Source organism: Piliocolobus tephrosceles, chromosome 10 (genome assembly GCF_002776525.5).
Source record: "Piliocolobus tephrosceles isolate RC106 chromosome 10, ASM277652v3, whole genome shotgun sequence".
In the NCBI taxonomy this organism is placed as follows: domain Eukaryota; kingdom Metazoa; phylum Chordata; class Mammalia; order Primates; family Cercopithecidae; genus Piliocolobus; species Piliocolobus tephrosceles.
This window is the reverse complement of record NC_045443.1, coordinates 1,930,878-1,955,764: the sequence shown is the minus strand read 5'-3', so window position 1 is coordinate 1,955,764 and position 24,887 is coordinate 1,930,878. Positions and strand designations below refer to the sequence as shown.

At 45.9% G+C, this 24,887-nt stretch overlaps 1 protein-coding gene across 2 annotated transcripts in view; it reads right to left on the bottom strand.

Moving 5' to 3' along the window:
* Nucleotides 1-24,887, bottom strand: part of WNT5B (Wnt family member 5B) — a 75,254-nt gene that overhangs the window by 30,362 nt on the left and 20,005 nt on the right. The window contains exon 1 of one of the 2 annotated variants that reach the window (XM_023182932.2): nucleotides 208-295. The exons of the other annotated variant lie outside the window; for it this stretch is intronic. The gene's annotated coding sequence lies outside the window, so the exon portion shown is untranslated. Of the gene's footprint in view, nucleotides 1-207; nucleotides 296-24,887 lie in introns of those variants that run through there. 2 annotated transcript variants of the gene reach the window in all.

Here is a 24,887-nt window from a genome sequence, read left to right as displayed (position 1 = left end):
AAAAAAAAAAAAAAAAAAAAAATATATATATATATATATATATATATTACATATATGAGAATCATTGTACTAAATGCATAATCACTATTTATAAATCTGGATTTCCACAGGTGGTATTTTCTGAAAGTAGTTATACTGACTCTTTTTCTAAACAATTCTGTAATTCCACCCCAGAAACTAAGTTTAGATAAGAAGTTATGGCCTCACCTGATTCCAGTCTTCTCGTGCTCTTGAAATCTTACTGAAGCTGTCAACCTTCTGCTTCAAAAATTAGCAATTTCCGTTTGGAAGAATAGGATAATTATTTTATTTTTTGTAAACAGGCAGGAGATGAATGTTGCAGTGAGCAGAACGGCGGAAGTACGGCACCCCTGGGTCCACAGCACCTTCAGTGACGAACCGGAGCCTGTCTTCATCAGTCAGGCTCCCAGGGGCAAACGGCAACACAGGGGCCGCGGCCAGAGGGACTCTAAAGGCAGAGCATAGCGGAGAGGCTGCAGGCAAATTCTCCTGTCACTCACTGCTCATGCAGAAATGTCACCTGGGCTTTTATTTGGGGGGAAACCAGTAGCTCTAAGTAATGTGGGTCCCTCTAATGCTGTCCCCAGCTGACGCCCCTGTGTCTCAAACTGCTCCTTCAATGGTGCGGGGAAGACCTTCCAAATCCTCCGAGAGAAGAGGAGCCAAGCAGCTTTTCTAAAGCAAACCACGGGCAAGTTCACGCCCACTCAGGCACAGCACCAGCTCCTTCCTCACTGATGAGAGCCTTCAAAGCCGAAATGGTCACCTCTCCTGTCTCCCCCTCCAACGCTAAGCAGCCCACATTCCCTTTGCCAAAACTAGAGTCCCTGCTAGCAAACCTCAGACCAGCTTTGTGGGTCTCACAGGCCCTGGTTTTGAGAATTCAATAACTTCTGTGGCTGCCTCAGGCAAAAGCATGATCACCAAATTCAGGCCTGGGCAGGTCACAGAGGCTTTTGGTTCACCACCAATATTCTTTCGTTTCTTTTATGGCTCTGTCAGGCTTCGTTTCACGGAACTCCTGACCCTCTTGCTAAATTGCTCCCTCGGCTGCCTGTTTTCTTGGTGAAGGCTGCAATGACGGAGGTCAAGCCTTGCTGTCTACGCTGCCCCAACACAGGGCTCTGCAGAAAATGAAGGTAACACAAGGACAACCTCTGGGAAGCACCTGGCATTCAGCAGGCACTCAATAAATGTTAACCGTTCATCATTTAACAAATGCTTTTTTGTTGTTTTTTTTTTTTGAGACGGAGTCTCACTCTGTCGCCTGGGCTGGAGTGCAGTGGCCGGATCTCAGCTCACTGCAAGCTCCGCCTTCCCGGTTCACGCCATTCTCCTGCCTCAGCCTCCCGAGTAGCTGGGACTACAGGCGCCCGCCACCTCGCCCGGCTAGTTTTTTGTATTTTTAGTAGAGATGGGGTTTCACCGTGTTAGCCAGGATGGTCTCGATCTCCTGACCTCGTGATCCGCCGGCCTAAGCCTCCCAAAGTGCTGGGATTACAGGCGTGAGCCACCGCACCCGGCACAAATGCTTATTGTAGGTTTACTGAACACACAGTACTGTATAGGATATTCCAATAAATTAATAAAATGCTGCTCTCCTAGGAACTCAATATCACTGCCCGAGACGGTAGCCACTGGCCACATGTGGCTATTTAAATTAAAAATGAATTTAAATTAAATGTTCCGTTCCTCCATTGCAGAAGCCACATTTCAAGGGTTCAGTAGTCACAGGTGGCCAGTGGCTATTGTTTTGGACAGCACAGATCATAGAACGTTTCCATGATCACAGAGAGTTCATGGACTCTTTCATCGTGCTGGTCTAGAGTGGAAGCCAGGCAAGAAAACAAAACATCACTTGTACAAAATCAAAAATTCTATTTGAAATCTAATGTTTAAATGTGGTACGGTAGGAACTTTAACAGACTTACTTGCAAAGTACCATGGCACTCCAGGTAAGGGTAGCAAACTGTAACCTACCACCCAGGAGCAAGACCCCACCTACCAGCCGTGGAGAAAACCACCTTCTATTCCAATGACAACCTATACTTCCCATCATTACAGATTATCTTTAGGAAAAGCAGCCGTCCTGTAAGGACCCAGAGAGCAATTTTCCATTATCAGAACTAAACTGTTTGCTGTTTTAAATTTGCTACTCAGAGTAAACAAAACATTCAGACCCAGTGAAAATGCCAAAAAGTAATTTAAATGGAATTCTTTCCGTGACTCTTAATTCAAATCAACCAATATTATTGAGCATCTATCAGGTCTTACTCAAAGTTGAGTAACAGGAACGCTGAGTTGAGTAACAGGAATCTTGTAGAGGTGAGGCAAACGTATGTGATTATAATATTTAGCAGGGCAAAATGTTATCATGGAGGTTATCAATCACTATCCAAACACCTGAGACTATGTCGTTCCAATGGTGGGGATGCTTCCTGGGGGTGACGGTATTTGAACCTGTCCCTAAGAGGACAGGCAGGATTCTCACAGCTGGAGATAGGAGAATGAGATCAGGCTGGGCCCGGTGGCTCAAGCCTGTAATCCCAGCACTTTGGGAGGCCGAGACGGGCGGATCACGAGGTCAGGAGATCGAGACCATCCTGGCTAACACGGTGAAACCCCGTCTCTACTAAAAACTACAAAAAACTAGCCGGGTGAGGTGGCGGCGCCTGTAGTCCCAGCTACTCGGGAGGCTGAGGCAGGAGAATGGCGTGAACCCGGGAGGCGGAGCTTGCAGTGAGCTGAGATCCGGCCACAGCACTCCAGCCTGGGTGACAGAGTGAGACTCCGTCTCAAAAAAAAAAAAAAAAAAAAGGAGAATGAGATCCGCCCACTGAGCAAAGGCACAGAGGCCTGAAAAACGCACATAGTTTCAAGTCCAAAATTCAACGTCAGAAAACAGAAAAGGGAAGGGGCAGAGGAAGAGATAGAGAGAGAGAGAACCAAAGTCAAACTCTAAAGACAAACAAAAGGGATTACTTCTTGGTGAAGCAGAACCTTCCTACTGAGGCCCACGTATAAGGAGTTTGGGTGTCTCCTGTCATCTGCAGGAGACATCTGAGGCATTTGAACAGGGGACAGGCATCATCAGATGTGGATTTAGAAAAGCTCTGGTAATCGTTTGCTCCAACAATGATGGGTGGAGTGTGGAGGGTAAGCGTCTGGAGGGTGGGAGCCCAGCTGGGAAGTCTGATTCAGTAGAAACACTACAAGGGGCAGAAGGAGAGCACTGTCAGCCTGAGTGGAAAGGAGATGAGGAGGTGTGGTCTGTGCCTTATGCAGCCATGGGATGACAAATGTCAGCAGATGGAACCAACCACCAGCACAGGCCTCGGGCCGCTGGCCTCTGGTCACTGCTGAATGGAGATGAAGAGTCCTGAGTATAGTCTATCTGCGTGTGGCTTTGGGGAGGGCCCACTGTTTCTGTGGTCACCTCCCCAGCTGCATGAGATGGCTGGAGCAGGTGTGATCTCCCTGGGATCCTGGCTATCTTGTAAGCACAGGCCATGGATTAGAAAGAGTCACCACTCCTGAAAATACAAACAACTTGAGATACATATCCCACCACCTAGGAGGAGTCTGCAGAACTCTCTAATTAAAATTAAGACAAAATGACCATTAATAGTAGAAATAATTATGAATTATTTATGCCTTCCTAGGCATGTGTGTAGTTGTCCAAGACGTTACTTCACTCTCATATGACCTCCTCCTCCTTTGGACCCTCAAAGCCCATTGTAGCAGAGATCACTTGATGGTCACTAAAACTGCATGTCGCTGGACTATGTTACCCAGCATCCATTGCACCAAGAGGTGGTCATATGGCTGGGTGCTATCTAAAGGTATGCAAGAAGAAGTGGGCCGGGCGCGGTGGCTCAAGCCTGTAATCCCAGCACTTTGGGAGGCCGAGACGGGTGGATCAGGAGGTCAGGAGATCGAGACCATCCTGGCTAACATGGTGAAACCCCGTCTCTACTAAAAAATACAAAAAACTAGCCGGGCGAGGTGGCGGGCGCCTGTAGTCCCAGCTACTCGGGAGGCTGAGGCAGGAGAATGGCGTAAACCCGGGAGGCGGAGCTTACAGTGAGCTGAGATCCGGCCACTGCACTCCAGCCTGGGCGACAGAGCGAGACTCCGTCTCAAAAAAAAAAAGAAGTGACGTCTGCAACTCCCAGGCCTGCCCTCTAAAAATCTCCAACCAGGAGACCTCCAAGCTCACTTTTCTTCTTTGAGCTTGATGCACACAAGCATGGGGGCCTTCAAAACCAGGCCAAAGATAGAGTGATAAATCAGAAGAAGTCCAGACCCCAAAATTACCCAGGAGAGACCTGCCTGTTAATAATGAACATCCATTTTGGCTTTTACAGGGGCTAGAAATAAATTTCTATGATTTTAGAGCCAATTTACATTTGGGAGATTTGTTTGTTATAGGAACAGCAAGACCTTACCGAGTACAACCTCTTACAACATTTATTCTGTTTTGTATTAGACTTACCTATATACTTTTTTTTTTTTTTTTTGATACGGAGTCTCACTCTCGCCCAGGCTGGAGTGCAGTGGCGTGATCTTGGCTCACTGCAACCTTCGCCTCCTGGGTTCAAGCAATTCTCCTGCCTCAGCCTCCTGAGTAGCTGGGATTACAGGCCCCTGCCACCATGCCCAGCTAATTTTTGTATTTTTAGTAGAGACAGGGTTTCACCATGTTGGTTAGGCTGGTCTTGAACCCCTGACCTTGTGATCCACCCACCTCGGCCTCCCGAAGTGCTGGGATTACAGGTGTGAGTCACCGTGCCCGGCGAGACTTACCTATACACTTTTTATCCCTCTTTTAGATTGTACACACCTTATTTTTATTTGTAGTTGCTCAAGGGGTTTCTAAGATTATCAAACGGGCATCAATTGTGCAAGGATTATTATCCCCATTAAACAGATCTAGGCTGGACGTAGTGGCTCGCACCTGCAATCCCAGCAGTTTGGGAGGACGAGGTGGGTGGATCACTTGAGCCCAGAGGTTCCAGACCAGCCTGGGGAACATAGTCAGACTCCTATCTCTACAAAAATAAAAACATTAAGCAGGCATGGTGGTGCACACCTGCAGTCCCAGCTACTCAGGAGGCTGAGGTGGGAGGATCGCTTGGCCCAGGAGTTGGAGGTTGTAGTGAGCCATGATCATGCTGCTGCACTCCAGCCTGGGTGGCAGAGTAAGACTGTATCTCAAAAACATTTTTTTCTAAAGATGTAGAGGTATCCAGCCACTCATTCATCTAAGGAGAAAGAGTGAATGAGGGAACAGTGCCTGATTTGAGGTTTTGGACATCTTGTCTGTCTGGAAAGACTGGGAGGCACAACATCCTTGAGGTATTGAAAACAAAAAGTTTAATCCTATGTGAAGCTATTTGCTGAGAGCAAGATCTAAATAAGAACTCGTGTTTTACTAATGCAATTCCAGCCTCCGTACAACTGTGTGACCCCAGACAAGTCACACAACATCTCCAGGTTCCAACCTTCTCAGTTAGAAAATGACGGGGCAGAGCCACATAAGCCCTAACGTCTTTTCCAGTCCTAACTTCTCTAGCATCTATTGACCAATCAATCGCTTAAATTGGACCATTAAGTTTATTGGGCCATTCATTACTCTTTCAAAATAAGTTATTTTTAGAATTCCCAACCTTTCATGAAAGTAAAGCCTAATAAAACACTAAACTGGGTTTTAGTATTAAATGACAAAAGCTAATTAAGATGTTTGGATATTATCATTAAAAAAAAATCTTTCTCACAATAGGGAAAAAATGCCATCAAATTTTAAACCACCTTTCTTTGATTATTCGTGAGGGCATACATTTTTTTAGATGTTTACTAACCACTTGTATTCCCTTTTTCATAGTTTGTTTAGTTTTAAAAGCAGAACACTTGCAGTAGGATAACAGGAGGAGATATTACCACCTGCATGTTTCAGCCGGCAGCCAACGAAAGAGGACTAAAGTATTTTGCCCAGAATTGTCACCAGCTCAACCTACTTGGAATTGCAGGACTCCCAGCACTGGCTCAGCTCTGTGCCTCTCAGAGTATGCCTGCCTTTCATTATGTGTGAAATTCAATGGAATAAAAGTGGCCGCAAGCATAGCATTGTGGGGTTCCATATTTATTCTCTTTCTGTGACAGCCGCATCCAATTTTCTCAGTTGAGAAGTCAAAGGGGTTACAAATTCCACCCAGGACCTGGAAATCCAGCTGGGCTGTTTGAGTTTTCCTCTACTTCTCCGTGAATAAAGATTCTACAGAAGGGCGCTAAACAAACAATGCTGCTGATGATGTGTGAGGCAGATGGGTCCTCAAACTCTACTGGCCAGGGGGACGCTGGCTTTGCCTGGCTAACTCCAGTGCAAAAAATTGCTTTTGCCAAAGAAACCTTGTAACTAGATATGTGCTTAAATCACATAGAACGGAAGTGTTGAATCAGAAGGCACTTTTTTTCCTCCCTGCTGCTTTTCTGAACTTAACCCTGCTTTGAGACCACAGCACTGTCCTGAAATCACCCTCTGTTTCTAGGTGATATGGTGCTTGTGCAATGATTCAAATGATGAAAGAAAAAAAAAAAAACAAAACCCAAAACTCCCTCCTCCCATCTGGGTTCTATCAGCACAATAAAACAACACTGCTGGTTTCAAAAGCATTTAGAAATTTAGCTTAAAAAATAAGGTTAAAAAAGGGACAGAAAGAGAAATTCTAATGAGGACCCTCTGCAAAAAATGCCCAGTGGCCAGTGTCCTAAAGTTCAAGTCCAGGAAACATGAGTAACGGTCTCCGGCAGATCTCAACTACTGGAGCAGGAATAAGGGAAGTGTGTTGTCCGTCTCCTGCAAAAGGGCCTCATCCTTGTGGACGTTACTGTCTGGGACGGCTGGATCTGAGGCTCCGATATACCACAGATAAATGCGTGCTCCTGGCACATGGCATCACCGCGGTTTCCTTGTCTCCCAGGCTGCATAAGAAAAGCCTCGCTTCTTCTACTCATACGTAAGCACATTCACTGTTCCACAGAAAGCCTGTGCTCTGGGTGGCACCCACAGATGAAAGTGAGAACAGGAATGTAAAAGTGCATCCCAATGACCATCTCCAACTCAAAATGACTGAACCCCTAGGAAAATCTCAGTGGTACAACGTATTCATGTTTGTGTGAAAAGAAACCACACATCCAACACTGAAAGCCAATATCCATAACCAAAAAGTCAATGGAAAACAGCGCAGTATAACATAGCAAGTATAATATGACCTGATTTGGTTCAGTAGGGAACAGCATGGGAAGGTATGTGGCAAGTGATAAAACGATTGCATGTTTCCAACATTAAGAAAACATCGTCAAAGACAGAGGCAAAACCAGAATGCCTTGTGTTCTTCACCCCAGCTCCTGCGCAGCCCCAGACTTCTCCCCATCTGTACATTAGAAACAAGCTCCCTTTCTCCCTTCTTTCCCATACTCACTGCCCACCCCAACACATCTTTTTTAAAAATTATTTTGAGGGCCGGGTGTGGTGGCTCAAGCCTGTAATCCCAGCACTTTGGGAGGCCGAGACGGGTGGATCACGAGGTCAGGAGATCGAGACCATCCTGGCTAACACCGTGAAACCCCGTCTCTACTAAAAAATACAAAAATCCAAAAATCTAGCCGGGCGAGGTGGCGGGCGCCTGTAGTCCCAGCTACTTGGGAGGCTGAGGCAGGAGAATGGCGTAAACCCGGGAGGCGGAGCTTGCAGTGAGCTGAGATCCAGCCACTACACTCCAGCCTGGGCGACAGAGTGAGACTCTGTCTCAAAAAATAAAATAAAATAAAAAATTAAAAAACAAATTATTTTGAAAAAAAATAAAATAGAGACTAAGTCTCACTGTATTGCCCAGGCTGGTTCTGAACTCCTGGGCTCAAGTGATCTTCACACCTTGGCTCCCAAAGTTTTGAGATTACAGGCATGAGCCACTGCACCCAGCCCCCAACACCTATTAACCAGAGACAAACAATCAAAATTACAGTCAGTATTTCTTGAGTGCTAACTGCATACGTGGTACCAGGGGCTGAGGGATGGGATGAACAGAGGCCTGGCGAGATGAAGGGTAATGAAGAGAAACAAAATCGTTGCCCCAGTTCAGCAGCGAAAGTGGCCAGGCCACAAAAGGCCAGGGAAGGAGTGGGAATCACAGGCAAGAGAAGGGTGGAGGGTTCAGGGGTACGGTCATGTTCCCATTTGTGTGCAGCTCTGGGCAGCAGCCACTGTAGAATCTGTCGCTATGTGGTTACCCTGTTTGAACAAACACACCTTGAGATAATTTGTATGCACAGAAGTAAACTTTTCTTGACTCATTAAACCCCTTCTGACTTAAAAAATAAATAAATAAAAACGTTTTAAAATTGAAACAAAACACACAGACTAAAACGCACAAGTCTTAAATATACAGCTTGATGAGTTTTCACATATGTGTAGACCCGTGAAACTAAGACCCAGACCAAGAACCACCTAACCATGGGCAAACCAGATTGATATGCTGCAGATAAATGCAAGAGGAGAATCTAGTTGGATCTCTAACATACCTTTGAAAAGTTGTTTCAGCTGGGCACTGTGGCCCACGCCGGAAATCCCAGCATTTTGGGAGGCTGAGGCGGGAGGATCACTTGAGACCAGGAGTTAGAGACCAGCCTGGGCAATATAGGGAGACCCTGGCTGTACAAAAAATTTTAAAATTCGCTGGGTGTGGTGGCGCACGCCTGTAGTCCCAGCTGCTTGGTAGGCTGAGGCAGGAGAATAGCTTGAGACCAGGAGTTCAAGGCTGCAGTGAACCATGATTATACCACTGCACTCCAGCCTGAGCGACAGAGTGAGACACTGTCTCAAAAAAAAAAAAAAAAAGGAAAAAAAGAGAAAACATAAAAGTTGTTTCACTGTTGTTATTTATTCTGATATTTAGAGACAGTTTACTCCTTCTGGGGGTTTGTGGGTGGGAAGTCAACCAACAAGGATCTAGGAAATACTAGGAAATATTCTACCAGGCACGCACACACTCATTCAGGATAGAATTTTCTACTTGTTGGCCGGGCGCGGTGACTCAAGCCTGTAATCCCAGCACTTTGGGAGGCCCAGGGCAGATCAGGAGGTCAGGAGATTGAGACCATCCTGGCTAACACGGTGAAACCCCATCTCTACTAAAAATACAAAAAACTAGCCGGGCGTGGTGGCGGCGCCTGTAGTCCCAGCTACTCGGGAGGCTGAGGCAGGAGAATGGCGTAAACCCGGGAGGCGGAGCTTGCAGTGAGCTGAGATCCCGTTACTGCACTCCAGCCTGGGCGACAGAGTGAGACTCCGTCCCAAAGAAAAAAAAAAAAGAAATATTTAGGGAAGCAGGCTCTGACTTACTGCTACCACGTATTTTGCATCCCTAATATTTAAGAACAGGGCGTGAAACAGTTAACTTTTATATGTAATCTGGGCGCTTCCTCTTACATAACACCACAGACTTCTTGTTCTCTCCAACTTTTTTTTCCCATTTGCAAGACATTTCTTTCCCACGGTAGGACAGTGACAGTTGACAATTTTTTTTTCCCATATCTTCCATTCTTCTTTTTCTAGCTTTTTTTTTTCCCCGCCCAGGAGTGCAGTGGTACGATCTCGGCTCACTGCAAGCTGCGCCTCCTGAGTTCACGCCATTTCCTGCCTCAGCCTCCCGAGTAGCTGGGACTACAGGCGTGCACCACCACACCCCTGGCTAATTTTATTTTTTTGTATTTTTAGTAGAGATGGGGTTTCACCGTGTTAGCCAGGATGGTCTCGATCGCCTGACCTTGTGATCCGCCTGCCTCGGCCTCCCAAAGTACTGGGATTACAGGCGTGAGCCACCGCGCCCGGCCTTCTAGCTTTGTCTTAGAATTAAAATGAACACTTTCAAAAATAAACTTGATTTTCTTTAAAAGCAAAAAACAAAACAAACAAAAACCCTTAGTTTGGAACACAACCCCTAGTTGGAAGTGAACCACCTGCTCTCTTCCAGAGCCATGAATAACTCAATGTTAACCATGGGAGTATGCTGGCCGAGAATTTCAAAATGTTCATATTTTAAGCACTTACTATCTTATACTATATAACACTGAAAAATACTAGTTAGCATATTAATTTATGTAGTAGCCCCAACTTTCTATCAGTTTGTGACATCTTACAGGGTGTTTTTAATAAGCAATATGTTTACAAATAAAGTTGAGATGGTCAGCATGCTAACATAGCGTTGAGGAAGCAAATGTGTATTAAACTTTATTAGTAGCTCCTGGGCATTTCCTGTAGTGAAGCTTTACGGACTAAGACAAGTTTCTGATTAAATCACAAGGCAAGCTGACTCAATTTTAGCTCTGCCAGTGGTGACAATTGCTTAGTATACGATTATTTAAAGTATGCCCTACTTTTTAAAGTTTATAGATATAAAAGCAGGAAAGTGGCTGAAAGAGGGATCCCAAAGATTGTGTTTTCCATTTTCCCACAGCACTTTAGCTGCTACTGACATACCCGCGGACATCCATAATCACTCCATTTGAAATTTCTCCTTTTCCTCCCTTATTGCAGGATATCAATGAGCAATCCTAATCACATAGCAGTCTCAGTGATCACCGGGGGCGGTAGCTCACGCCTGTAAACCCCAGCACTTTGGGAGGCTGAGGCGGGCAGATCATGACGTCAGGAGATCGAGACCATCCTGGCTAATACAGTGAAACCCCGTTTCTACTAAAAGTATAAAGAATTAGCTGGGCGTGGTGGCGGGCACCTGTAGTCCCAGCTACTCGGGAGGCTGAGGCAGGAGAATGGCGTAAACCCAGGAGGCGGAGCTTGCAGTGAGCCAAGATGGTGCCACTGCACTCCAGCCTGGCAACAGAGTGAGACTCCATCTCAAAATAAATAAATAAATAAATAAATAAATAAATAAATAAATAAATAAATAATCAAACCTTTATGTACTGTAGCAAATTTCTTACCATTCCAATTGTTCACAAATTTATTGAAATATCAAGTAAAAAGGCAACAATAGGCCAGGTGCAGTGGCTAGTACCTGTAATCCCAGCACTTTGGGAGGCCGAGACCAGTGGATCACCTGAAGTCAGGAGTTCAAGACTAGCCCGGTCAACACGGTGAAACCCCATCTCTACTAAAAATACAAAAAAAATTAGCTAAGCATTGTGGCACATGCCTGTAGTCCCAGCTATTCGGGAGGCTGAGGCAGGAGAATCCATTGAACCCGAGAGATGGAGGTTGCAGTGAGCCGAGATCGCGTCACTACACGCCAGCCTGGGTGACAAGAGCGAGACTCTGTCTCAAAATAAATAAATAAAGGCAACAATAACAGATGACTGCAATCCTGAGTGTGCGCCTGGGTGAGGAGACTCCAAGATGCTAGGCAGGTGGAGGAGAGATGCACTCAACCTGAATTGTTCCCGCGACCTGAGAAAGTGACTTCTCATTCTATGCCTTTTTTTCATTTGTAAACAAACAAACCAAAAGCAAGCAAACAAAAAGCAACTATTGTCATTAAATGTCTACACAGTGCTTTTGTTAAATATCTACACCCTGCTTTGAGTGTCGTCTGGTTACTAAGATTTGCTAGTATGTGACAACTCTCCCTGAACCAGTTAAATTAAAGAATCCTTTTTTTTTTTTTTTTTTCTGAGACAGAGTCTCGCTGTCACCCAGGCTGGAGTGCAGTTGTGTGATCTCAGCTCACTGCAACCTCCACCTCCCCAGTTCAAGCAATTCTGCCTCAGCCTCCTGAGTAACTAGGATTACAGGTGTGCTCCACCACACCCAGCTAATTTTTGTAGTAGAGACAGGGTTTCACCATGTTGGCCAGGCTGATCCTGAACTCCTGACCTCGTGATCCACTCGCCTCAGCCTCCCAAACTGTTGGGATTACAGGCATGAGCTACTGCGCCTGGTCCATTAAGGAATTCTTGATGGTTACAATGGTAGCCACTGATTTCTTATGTTAGTTACCTGAACTCTTTGGTCTTCAATAGTAAAGTTAGTTAGTTAGTTAGTTAGTTAGTTAGTTAGTTAGTTAATTTATTTTGAGACGGAGTCTTGCTCTGTCACCCAGGCTGGAGTGCAGTGGCTCGATCTGAGCTGACTGCAACCTTCACCTCCGAGGTTCATGCGATTCTCCTGCTTCAGCCTCCTGAGCAGGTGGGATTACAGGCGTACACCATCACACTGGCTAATTTTTATATTTTTAGTAGAGATGGGGTTTCACCGTGTTGGCCAGGCTGGTCTCAAACTCCTGACCTCAAGTGATCTGCCTGCCTTGGCCTCCCAAAGTGCTGGGATTATAGGCATGAGCCACCGCGCCTGGCCAAATAGTACGTTTAAAAATAAAAAATAAACAACAAAGAATCTCACTGAAGCTTGAGACTGAAGCTCAGTCTGAAGCCCCAGGCAAGCTGTTCCAACTTTAGAGAAAACGTGGACCGGGTTTTCATGCCTCTTTAATTTCCTGCACACGAGGGGGAAGGCCAGTGCTTGGTGTTACTGACCTCTTTAGGAATGACTGGATTCAGGAAGGCAGTGGCATCACGTGACATAAAGGTGTGGTTTTATCTCCGAACGCTCTTTTCTGGGGTGTGAAGAGTTAATGCTGGCACGGCGGAGCCTTTGCTTTTCTGCCCCTTGAGATTCTGGCTGTTTTTTTTTAACCTTTAACCCTATCCTCTTGGCGGAAAAGGGGACCTGGCTGTGAGCTCTGCGGCAGGGCCAATCCCTAAAGCTCCTCTGGGTCTGACATTATGTAAGAAATGCAAATGATCTGGCTCATCCGGATAGGACTTTCCAGCAAAGCCTGGCCTGGCGCCAGCACCTCTTCAAACAGGGAGTACCCTTCGCACTCTGGCTCAGTCAGGCCTTAGGCGGCAGGGTCTGGCCTAACTCGGAGTTCCAAATCCGCTCTGAGCAACGCTGATCTTGATTCCCTCTTGTCTTCTGAAATATTTATCAACATGCGAAAGCCTATGTGGATCCTGATAAAAATGACCTTTACTGGCAGACAGAACACAGCCCCAGGCCAGGCCGAAGCAGCCAAGTCCGCGGTCCGCTCCACGGTGGTGACGGTTTGGAATTTAGTCAGCTGTAGGCGGTCTCTAAACCTGTGCCTACTTCCCTTGGAAAACAGAATTGAAACTGCTTTAAACTATTGCTTCTCCATGCCCACTTCGGCCCTCAGAACTGACATTCTGGAAAGAGCTCTAGCTGCGGTCATCATCCCGCCCCACAAACATCAAATGGCACTTGACGAAAATTGACATGCAAGAGCCTCCCTTGAGAGCGCCTTCTCTTCTCCCCTCCAGATGCTCTGCCTCGCCTGCTTCCCCTTCTGCTCTGCAGGGATACACGAATCATCAGTCCTAGTTGTCCTTTCCCTCTTCCCAGGTCCTGTCACCCTCTTCATGCCCGGCCACACTCCGCTTTTCCTGGCACTGCCCCTCCACGCCAAAATCTCCCTGAAGTTCTACTCCCGGGCTGTCACTGGGAAGAGAGGCCACCGACATCAGAGTGGGCTTTTCAAGGATAAGGGGCTAGTAAGGAAGTCACCGCTAGAGGGTGACATAATTACACACAAACACGTTCCTGGCCATGCAGGGCCACAGTCAGCGGTGGGCCTGAAGGCATAAAACAGATAGCAGCGTATCTACCCTGCAGAACACACACTCACACAGGCACAAACACACACACACTCTCTCTCTCACAACCCTCACCTACCCCCCCACACACACTCTGACCTACTTTGGCTAGCACACCCACCAGAGCCTTCGCGTGTTTTGCACGATCACCACACCTCACCGTGACCAGGTCCTGCCCACAGGATGGTCAGTATCACACTGTTAACTCTATTTTTGTCCCAAGCCAAAGGTACTTTGTTTTATGAGGAGTTGTTCAAATACCTAATGGGACAGCAGTACTCCTAACAAGCAAAACATACCATACATTTCATGGCACTTTAAAGATCTCGAAACATATTTGCACATCTTTTTTTCCTTTTGTTTTCAGTTGGCATGTGTAAAAGGTGTACACATTTATACACACAGAGTGCTATTTCTATCCATGTAGGCTATGTATAATGGATCCAGTCAGGGTAATCAGCATATCCATCACCTCAAAAACCATTTCTTCGTGTTGGGAACACTGAAAATCCTCTCTTCCAGCTTTTTGAACAAATATGTTGTTAACTCCATTCGCCCTACAGTGCTTTAGAACACTAGAGCCTGTTCCTCCTGTCTAGCTGTAATTTTACATCCATTAACCAACCATTTCCTGCCCTCCTCTCCCTGCTGCACTTCCCAGCCTCTTTCTTTCTTTCAGACAGGGTCTCCCTCTGTCACCCAGGCTGGAGTGCAGTGGTGTGATCACAGCTCACTGCAGCCTCGACCTCCTGGGCTCAAGCCATCTTCCCATCTTAGCCTCCAGAGTAGCTGGGATCCCCGGTGCGCACCACAATGCCAGGCTGATTTTTGTATTTTTGTAGAGATGGGAGTCTCCGCATGTTGCCCAGGCTGGTCTCGAACTCCTGGCCTCAAGCGATCCACCCACCTCGGCCTCCCAAAGTGCTGGGATTACAGGCGTGAGCCACCGTGCCTCACCCCTACTTCTATTTCTATGAGCTCAGTTGTTTTTAGCTCCCACACACGAGTGAGAACATGTGGCATTTATCTTTCTGTGTCATGGACCTCTTTTTCTGTGGCATCATAGAGTAACTGCATCCTAGCAAGGTGGAATGCTACACATATTGTTAACACAGCAAAGCATGGTGGCTTGGCTATGGGCTCTAGATCCAGATCACAGAATTCAAATTCCAGTTCGGCCAGCTGTTTGGTCTTGAGCAAGTCACTTCTCTGGGCTGTACTTTCCTCATCTGTAAAACGGAGATAATAATGACCCCTCTTCGTAGGTTGTGAAAATGGGCTGTTGTGACAATTAGGTAAGTTCATACATGTAAAGACATTAAAAGAAGGCCTACTACTCAATAAACGCTCAGTAAACATCGGGCTGTTTTCACTGTGGTCTGTCACTGTACTAGGAGGTTGCACACATTATCCCAGTCAACCCTCACAAAACTCCCGAGATTTGGAAATCACGAGTCCATTTTATAGATGAGACAATTGAGGCTCTTCGTGGTTAAATAACTTGTCCAAAGTCATAGAGCTAATAAGGGACCGAGTCAAGATTTTATCCTAGAATTCATCTGACTGTAAAATCCAAGTTCTTTTCACCATACTACTGGAGAAAATTTCAACCTTTGTATCAGAGGAGTTTATGATCTAAAAGACAGAAGATGGAGGCAGGGGGGACTATAGTTTTTTCCTATATTCTTTTTTTTTTTTTTTTTTTGGAGGCGGAGTCTCGCTCTGTTGCCCGGACTGGAGTGCAGTGGCCGGATCTCAGCTCACTGCAAGCTCCGCCTCCTGGGTTTACGCCATTCTCCTGCCTCAGCCTCCCAAGTAGCTGGGACTACAGGCGCCGCCACCTTGCCCAGCTAGTTTTTGTATTTTTAGTAGAGACGGGGTTTCACCGTGTTAGCCAGGATGGTCTCGATCTCCTGACCTTATGATCCGCCCGTCTCGGCCTCCCAAAGTGCTGGGATTACAGGCTTGAGCCACCGCACCCGGCCCCTATATTCTTTTTATTTTGCCAAAAAGAGATAGCTTTTAAGAAGTATAATGTAACAAAAGTTTTAAGGAAGGAAAAAAAAAAAGATGGGTGCTAGGAGGTTCTACCACTGATTCTCAGTTCTGTGATCCCCAGCTCCCAAGTGATGCTGACAGCAATGTGAGAAATGCAAATTCTCAGGCCTCTCCCCAGATATCCTGCATCAAGAAGCCCTCAAGTTTATTCTGATGCCTAGTCAAGCTTCAGAACCACCGCTGTAAGCAAAAGAAAGAGTAAGAGTTGGGCCAGGCATAATGACTCACGCCTATAACCCCAGCACTTTGGGAGGCTGAGGCGGGTGGGTCACCTGAGGTCAGGAGTTCAAGACCAGCCTGGCCAACATGGTGAAACCCCATCTCTACTAATAATATAAAAATCAGGCCAGACGCAGTGGCTCACGCCTGTAATCCCAGCACTTTGGGAGGCCGAGGTGGGTGGATCACGAGGTCAGGAGATGGGGACCATCCTGGCTAACACGGTGAAACCCCCTCTCTACTAAAAATACAAAAAAAAAAAAAATTAGCCGGGTGTGGTGGGGCAGGAGAACAGCGTAAACCCGGGAGGTGGAGCTTGCAGTGAGCCGAGATCGCACCACTGCACTCCAGCCTGGGTGACAGAGCGAGACTCCGTTTCAAAAAAAAAAAAAAAAAAAATCAGCCAGGCGTGGTGGCAGACGCCTGTAATCCCAGCTACTCAGGAGGCTGAGGCAGGAGAATCGCTTGAACCCGGGAGGTGAAGGTTGCAGTGAGCTGAGATCGAGCCACTGCACTCCAGCCTGGGTGACAAAGTGAGACTCTGTCACAAAAAAAGAAAGAAAGAAAGGGTAAGAGTTGGTAGTGAAACCATAGGTCCAAGGCCACAGGATGGATGGATGTCTGGCAGAAGAGGAGTTCTAGACTATTGCTTTGTGGGTGAATGGAACATGCCGCCCTTCCTGACTTACAGAGGAGAAGATAAGATGCAAGCAGATGGCTGGCTCTACCTGAAAGATCATTCTCTTATGCTCCTACACTTTTGTTATGTTTCCAGTCCTTGAACCTGTACATTTCTTTTTTTTTTTTTTTTTTTGAGACAGAGTCTCACTCTGTTGCCCAGGCTGGAGTGCAGTGGAGCGATCTCAGCTCACTGCAATCTCCGCATCCCAAGTTCAAGCTATTCTCCTGCCTCAGCCTCCCGAGTAGCTCCGAGTAGTAGCTGAGATTACAGGTGCCCCCCACTATACCCAGCTAATTTTCTGTATTTTTAGTAGAGACGAGGTTTCACCATGTTGGCCAGGCTGGTCTCAAATTCCTGACCTTGTGATTCACTTGCTTCTCGGCCTCCCAAAGGGCTGGGATTACAGGCGTGAGCCACTGTGCCCAGCTTCAAACCTGTACATTTCTTTAAAACAGGAAATAAAGTTTAAAAAAAGTTTAACTGTCAGCAAATGTACATCTGTATCATTTTGAGGTACATACGTGAGGGTTTTTTTTTTTTTTTTCTTTTTCAAAGTGCATCTTTATAAAAGAAAAGAACAAAAGCAGCATTTACAAGGTCCCTACTATGTGCCAGGTACGCACTAGGCCTTTCCTTTCTCGTGGATGTTTTCTTAACGAATTCTCACCACAGCTCTGTGAACGGTAATCACTTTCGTCTTATAGATGAGGAAATTGAAGCTCAAAGAATTGAGTGACTTTGCCATAGGTCATGCAACAGACTACAGTGGGAGGGCAAGGACTCAAACACACAGCTTCAGACTCCAAGTGTGGTGTGAACACAGCTCATGGGAAATGGGAACAGAAGGCACGGGCCTGTACGGGAGAGTCACACGTGGACGCCGCAGGCAGGACACCCTGAACTTCTCTCTTTTTCCATCCTTATCTGGTTCTACTGTTAGAGAGAAGAATGGGGCACATGAGGAGAGAGCTGACTAAAACAAAAAAAAAAAATTTTTTTTTTTTTTGAGGCAATCTTGGTTGTAAAAACAGTTGCAAAGTCCAGACCACGAATTAAAATTTTCTGACTTTAGATAAGACACTGACTTTCAATTCCAAATACATAAGAGTTAAAATAAAGGTTTCTCTTTTTTCTTTCTCTCCTCTCTCTCTGTTACCCAGGCTGGAGTGCACTGGTGTGATCACGGCTCACTGCAGCCTCGACCTCCTGGGCTCAAACTATCCTCCTACCTCAGCCCTGTGAAGAGCTGGGACTACAGGTGCGCACCACTGGGTCTGGCTAATTTTTTAAATTTAATTTTCTAGGGCTAGGGTCTCCCTGTGTTGCCCAGGCTGATCTTGAACTCTTGGGCTCAAGTGATCCTCCCACCTCAGCCACCCCAAAAGCTGGGATTACAGGAATGATCCACCATGCCCAGCCAGATCTCTTATTCTTGGGAAAAATAAAAGCTAAGAATTCTTTGGGAAAGTGATTTTTTTTGATTAACATAACCGATGCCTCAATATGGAATATCCATAACAATGTATGACAATATATGGTTGCTATTCTAATGTTCTTATTTTTTTCTAAACAACATAAAACTTCAGCCTATTCTCTAATAAAATTTCCACTATAATGTAATGACATTCTTCCCATCAACACCTATTCAAATTATAGGTTTCACTATGGATCCTCCAAACTGAGAACTTTATTTCTATCATTCTGCTGGCACTTATAACACTAACAAATACTGTCACTGTCACAGGTATTTTCTAGCTCACCTGCTGGATCCCAAGTTCTTAAAGGCAAAAACATAATCTTCTACATCTTCGTTTATTTCATAGCACAGAGCAATGTATATAATTTGCATTAATATTTTCCTGAATTTTTTTTCTTGAGAGATGGTCTCGCTCTGTCACCCAAGCTGGAGTGCAGGGGTGCGAGCACAGTTCACTGCAGCCTTGACCTCCTGGCCCAGCGGTCTTCCCGCTTGCCTCAGCCTCCTGACTAGCTGGGACTACAGGTGCATGCCATCATGCGTGGTTAATTATTTTTATTTTTATTTCTTGTAGAGATGAGACCTTGCTATGTTGCCTAGGCTGGTCTCAAACTCTTGGGATCAAGCGATCCTCCCACCCTGGCCTCCCAAAGTGCTGGGATTACAGCCACCCTGCCCAGCCCGAAGGAGTGAATAAATTGAAAACCCATCTTTCTAAGTGTTCAGTGACCTGGAAATGGCCACATTTACAACACACTGTATTTTTCTAGAGTCGTTCTATCTACCTGTTTTGTAACAAGTACCTAAGGTGTTTGTCAACACTGAACAAACAATACCTGATATCCGAGATTATTCTATTACTGTATTTCTAATTCTTTGGTTGGGTGCCTGAAACTGCAAAAACACCTATTACAGTTAACACTCAAACGTTGCAGATAACAAATTACAAATAGCAACCCCATTTCAAGAGTAAAAGGGCACGACCATCCATCGGGGGTGAATAGTAATAGCACAGCACCCCCTTTCACCTCCATGAGTTTTCCAGTGTGGACAACACAGTACACATTCACCCTCACAGGAAGGCTCTTGCTACCCAGATCACAAGCCCTTACTTTTACGGTATTGGATAAAGATGATCCTAAGCCTACATTTACAAGATATAGCAAGCTAACAATTTGGGAGAACATCTCAAATATCTCAGGGGGTTCCTGGCAATCTGTTGATGTGAGAATACTTTTCACCTATTTTTCTCTTTTTCTTTTCTATCTTTATTTCAAAATGTTTGTCCTGCTAAAATCTTTTAAAAAGTTTTAATTGTAAAGTACACATAACATAAAATTTGTCATCTTAACCATTTTTTTGTTTGTTTGTTTTTGTTTTTTTTAGACAACGTTTTGCTCTTATTGCCCAGGCTGCAATGCAATGGCACAATCTTGGCTCACTGCAACCTCCACCTCCCGGGTTTAAGTGATTCTCCTGCCTCAGTCTCCCGAGTAGTTGGGATTACAGGCAGGCGCCACCACGCCCGGCTAATTTTGTATTTTTGTATTTTTAGTAGAGATGAGGTTTCTCCATGCTGGTCAGGCTGGTCTCGAACTCCTGACCTCAGGTGATCTGCCCACCTTAGCCTCCCAAAGTGCTGGGATTATAGGCGTAAGCCACCTCGCCTGGCCCATTTTTAAGTGTACAGCTCAGCAGTGTTAGGTATATTCACATTCTCGTGCAACCAATTTTCAGAACAGTTTCCATCTCGTAAAACTGAAACTCTGTACTCATTAAACAACTCCTCATTCTGCATCAACCCTCTCCCCAGCCCCTAGCAATGTTTATTTTTTTCTGTTTCTATAATTTTGACTACTCTAGATACTTCGTATAAGTGGAATTGTACGGTATTTGTCCTTTTGTGACTGGCTTATTAACTTAGCACAATGTCCTTAGGGTTCATCCGTGTTGTACTATGTGTCAGAATCTCCTTCCTTTTCAAGGCTGAATAGTATTCCCTTGTGAGTATATACCACAATTTTGTTTATCCATTCATTTGTCAATGGACATTCAGGTTGCTTCTAACTTTTGGTATTATGAATAACGTTAACTAGGAACATGGATGTACAAATAGCTCTTCGAGCCCCTGCTTTCTTTTTTTTTTTTTTTTTTTTTTGAGATGGAGTCTGGCTCTGTCGCCCAGGCTGGAGTGCAGTGGCCGGATCTCGGCTCACTGCAAGCTCCGCCTCCCGGGTTCACGCCATTCTTCTGCCTCAGCCTCCCGAGTAGCTGGGACTACAGGCGCCCGCCACCGCGCCCGGCTAGTTTTTTTTTTGTATTTTTTAGTAGAGACGGGGTTTCACCGTCGTCTCCATCTCCTGACCTTGTGATCCACCCGCCTCGGCCTCCCAAAGTGCTGGCATTACAGGCGTGAGACACAGTGCCCGGCCGCCCCTGCTTTCAATTCTTTTAGGTACACACCTAGAAACAGAATCATATGGTATTTTTAATTTTTTGAGAAATGGCCATACCATTTTCCATAGCAGCTGCACAATTTTTTGTAATAGAGATGGGGTCTTGCTATGTTGCCCAGGGTGATCTTGAACTCCTGGGTTCAAGCAATCCTCCTGCTTCAGCCTCCTAAAGTGCTGGGATTACAGGTGTGAGTCACTGTGCCTGGCCCACAACTTTACATTCTCACCCACAGTGCACCAGGATTCTACTTTCTCCATATCCTTACCTACACTTGTTCTTTTCTGTTTTATTAATAGTAGCCATCCTTATGGATATGAGGTGGTATCTTATTGTGGCTTTCATTTGCATTTCCCTGTGACTAATGATGTTGAGTATCTTTTCACGCGCTGTGGGTCATTTGGGTATCTTCTTTGGAGAAATGTCTATTTAAATCTTTTGCCCGTTTTTAAATAGGGTTTTTTTTTTTTGTTTATTGTTTCTGCTTAAATCTTTTATTTGTAATCAGTGAATCAAATCCTGACTGTCTCTTATCTTTAATATTCTGTCACCAAGAAGTGTTGAGAGTGATGCTCTCCTACTTAGAAACACTTAGCAATAGAATTAATGTTATTCTCAAGAAACCTTTAAGTTGGAAAGGCAGCATTTTATTATAAACCTCAGATTACTAATGGCTGCCCAGCTCTCCAAGAAGTTCGATATGTATGAAGTCTTACATAAAGAGATTATTATTTATATTACCCATCTCATTCATGTCAGTTCAACAACATTGACAAAATGTCTACTACATAGCAGGCATTGTGCCAAAGATGCATTAGAGTTCAAGGAAAATAGACACAAAATATTTTAACTTTTTCTTTTTTGACAAGGTCTCTTGCTCTGTTGCCCAGGCTGGAGTGTAGTGGGACAGTACCAGCTCACTGCAACCTCTGCCTCCTGGGTTCATGTGATTCTCATGCCTCAGCCTCCTGAGTAGCTGGGATTACATACATATGTCACCATGCCCGGCTAATAGTTTTGTATTTTTTTTAGTAGAGTTGGGGTTCACCATGTTGGCCAGGCTGGTCTTGAACTCCCGACCTCAAGTGATCAGCCCACCTCAGCCTCCCAAAGTGCTGGGATTACAGGCATGAGCCACTTTGCCTGGCCTATTGTAACTCCTGTGACCCAACCCATAAACTAGACTCTGGGCCACTAGTTTTGGAAATACATATATATTCTTGAATGAGGAGTTAAAAGCTTCAGAGCTCTTCTGACCTTTCCTGCCAGGTGTGCCCCTTCTGAAGGAGAAAGTATGAATCCTTAGGTAAGCCTGATCTTGGGGTTGGGTCTCTCACCCTACCCAGGTGAAAAGCACACTCCATCTGAAAAATCTAGAATTAAAAAAAAAAATTCTTGGTAAGGCTTTGGAGAGACTTCCCTACACAAGGCTATCAATTCTGCTTTTAAATAGACTATAGTTCATTCAGAAAAAAACTTCTGGTTGCAACTTGTTAAATCATACACACAAATCTCAACAAGTTTTAAAAATATGAAGAGCAAGCCACGGAATTGTCTTCATTGGTACACATCTTTGCCAGACAATCAGAGTCTCCTATCTATACATACTCTCCATATATTTTTAGGTCCTGAGTCTGAGCATAAACCAAAACTCCCAAGAAGTTAGCGTATTCGAAATTATTCTTAATATCTGGAGCCTGCACTAGGAACAATGTCTACTTCCATGGGCTAAGGAGACGGTATGCTAGGCTCTTGGCCTCACAGTGTTCCTACTGGAACGGTCCCTGAAGATTACCTAGTCAAATCACTCTGGTGAAACACAAGGAAACTGAGACCCAGAAAGGGGAGTTGCTTCTCCAGTGGCATAGGCACCAGGTGTTCAGATTCTGCATACGGCTCATTCTATGCCCTAGTTCCTTTTCCCCAGGAATGCTTTCTCTGTGATGCTTCTTGATGCTATATTTTCCTATTTATTGCTGAAAATCCTTGTAATATATACTTGAGTGCCTTAAATAAAAGGCTCTGTGTTAATAAGATTCTAGAACTCAAGTCAAGAAAAACTGTTGCTAGAACAAGGACCAGACAGCCAACTTCTAGAGAAAGTGCTTCCAGATGCCTCTGAATGACTCTTCAGATTTGAGAACAAAGGCCTTTCTAGAGAAGGAAAACCTTTAAACTCCTTCTTAGCCCGAGCCTGGTCGGGCCCCCTGTCTAAAATTCCCCCCAAATGTGTGGGGTACTTTGTTTTGTATTAAACAGGATTAAGTTACACTAAGGTGCTTTGGGTTAAGGCCTTGACATCAACCCAAACACATCTAGGTGCATAGAACAACCAAAAAGTGACTTTCACGCAGAATTTAAGGTCAAAGTTTAGGCAGAAGTGACTGATAAGAATACAAGCCTAGATAACCCCCAGGAGAAGACTGAAGCCCAGGCATACCCCAGAATCGTGACACTTACTGCCACCGTACATCTGGAAGTACTGGATGACTAACAGTGCAGTCTATTTTTTTCAGGAAGGTTATAAAAATCTATGGGCTTCACACTGCGTGTAATGTGGGTGAGGTAACAAGCTGGCGAGAATTTTTGCTTCTGCATTTCCTGATTTAGGAAAGAGGAGTGGTAGGGGTGTAAAAGGTGTATTATGCCTATGACTGATTTTGTACGTATTTGGTCCAGTATTGGTTGCTTGGGCAAAAGTTACTCTCTACACTGAACATGGAACCCCTTCCAAATCTTGTTCAGGTCCTCAAAGAATCAATGAAACCATTTTCCCTTTCTGATAAATCCGGTTGTGTTGTATCTAGCTGTGTGGATCCATAAATTAAAATACAGAGGGTCATTTTCTCTGATCCAAACATTCTTGGTTTGGGGGTAGTTAAAATGAAACTTCTGAAATTCTATCCTTAGTACGGACATTTAGGAGCCAGGGGCTACATCCTAGAATGTAATTGTGCCCTGTTTCCATAAAACAGTTGATAAACCAACAGACACGACTGGATTGTCTTAAACCAAGTTCAACTGTCATTCCATTTTAATCAAAAAGTAAACTGGATTCAGCATATACGAATATATTGGCTATCAGTACAACTGAGCCATGCAACTGATAGTCTAAGGCTGATGACAAGGAGAAAGCTCCTAAAACAAGGCTTAGGGAAGGCTGTTCTCCTCTAAGCAAAGTGGGCTGAGGGTATTGGTAGTTGCAGCAGCCTGCAGAAGTAGAGGGAAGTTTTGATGTATCAAGTACCGAGGGGGAACACACACAGCATGTCTGGAAACCATCAGAAGATGCTAGAAGGAAGTATAGATAATTCTAGAAATTTCTAGAACACCAACTGGAGCGGGTCATTGTTTAAAATGAGTAAAGCCGAGTTTCTCTACAATTTAAGACACAAGACTGGAGAGAAAGGAGTCGTAGGAAACAGCCCCAACCGGGGGAGCAGGGGGTGTGATAATGAGATGTGTTAAGGGGCATTAAGGACAGTAAGAAAAGGAGAGTTGGGGTGATGATTATTGAGCACTGCTATAGGAGGAGGCTCTCGCAGGGATAATCAAGGGAGAGGGGTGTGAAGTAAGGGTCAGGGATTGTAGGGGTAAACCGTGGGAAGGGGTTGCGCAGACTTCAACAGCAAAGAAAAAGAAGGAACGGGGCTGGGGCGTGGCCCAGAGAGGGAACGGCTCAATAACGGGCTACGGGGTGAAAAGAAGCCGGGTGGGGAGGCGCTCTGCTGACAGCTGCTGCTCCCGCACGGCGCCCACAGGGTTAAAAACCAGGGGCCACGGGACCAGGCCGAACTCGGTTTCCAGGGCAACGGCTCCACAGTTCCGGCAGCGCAGGCCCGTACCATTGCGCGGGCGCGGGGGAGCGGGAGCGGTGGAGGGGACGCGCTGCAGGGCGGCGGGCCGGAGCCGGCCCGGGCGCTACCAAACGCGCGGCCCGCCTGCTCGCCCGGGGTCTGCGCCGAGCCGCGCTCCGGCCGGACGGCCGCGGCGTCCTCGGTGCGGGGGCCGGCAGCTCCCAAGTGGCCGCGGACGGCGGGGGAGAAGGAACGCGCGCCGCCAGCCGGGATTGGCCTCCTGGTCCCCCCGCCTGGGCGGCGGAGTGCGGGCGGCCCGGGGCTGGGAGGTTTGAAAAGCGGGCGAGAGACAAAGGCAGCAGGAAGCCTCCTCCGCGCCCGGAGCCCGTGCGCCCGGCCCCCGGGGCCCCCTCGCCGCCCGCCGGCCCGCGGAGCAGCGGCGGCGGCGGCAGGAGGCGGAGGATGCGGCAGGGGGCGTGGGCGCGGCGGC